Source organism: Arachis hypogaea, chromosome 2 (assembly GCF_003086295.3).
Source record: "Arachis hypogaea cultivar Tifrunner chromosome 2, arahy.Tifrunner.gnm2.J5K5, whole genome shotgun sequence".
Lineage (NCBI taxonomy): Eukaryota > Viridiplantae > Streptophyta > Magnoliopsida > Fabales > Fabaceae > Arachis > Arachis hypogaea.
In genome coordinates, this window is record NC_092037.1 from 80542051 (window position 1) to 80542924 (window position 874).

The 874-nt window shown below is 42.0% G+C and overlaps 1 pseudogene; it reads left to right on the forward strand.

The window, feature by feature from the left end:
• Positions 1-356: 356 nt before the first annotated feature.
• LOC112766897 (small nucleolar RNA R71) lies at positions 357-458 on the forward strand (annotated as a pseudogene).
• Positions 459-874: the final 416 nt, after the last annotated feature.

Here is an 874-nt window from a genome sequence, read left to right on the forward strand (position 1 = left end):
TGCTCCCACTCACATTCAACTTCTGGTGCATCTCTTTCTTGTTGAAGGGCTTGGGCTTGAATAGTTGAGACTTGATTGTTTTCCATCTTCTTGGTCAAGGCTGCTAGTTATGCAGTGATCACTTTATTTTGGGCTAACAGGGCATCCATTAAATTGAGCTCCATTACTCCTCTCCTTTGAGCTCTATCTGAAGCATAAAAATACTCATTTTCAGCCACAGTCTCAATGACGTCTATCACTTCTTCAATGGTCTTCTTCTTATTGAGTGAACCTCCTGAAGAATGATCTACTGCTTGCTTTGACTCATATGACAGCCCTTCATAGAAGATGTGTAGTTGCACCCACTCATTGAACATATCCGATGGGCATTTCCTTGTCAAATCTTTGAACCTCTTCCAAGCCTCATAGAGTGTTTCACCATCTTGTTGTCTGAAAATTTGCACCTCAGCTCTTAGCCTGTTGACTCTCTATGGAGGGTAAAATCTTGCTAGAAATTTGTTTACAACATCATCCCATGTGGTTAAGTACTCCTTGAGAAATGCTTCCAACCACTTTGCTGCCTTATCTCTGAGTGACAAAGGAAACAAAAGTAACTCGTAGGTGTCAGGGTGTATACCATTGGACTTTACAGTATCACAGATCCTCAAGAATGTAGTGAGATGTTGGTTTGGGTCCTCCTGGGCACCTCCTCCATATAAACAGTTATTTTGGACAAGTGTGATGAGTTGAGGTTTCAACTCAAAGTTGTTGGCATGGATTGTTGGTTTCAGGATGCTGCTGCCATAGTTTCCTTGATTTGGGTTCATGTAGGAGCTTAAGACTCTTCTCTCTTGCCCAACATGATTGCCAGCATCTCTTCCAACATTATCCTGCA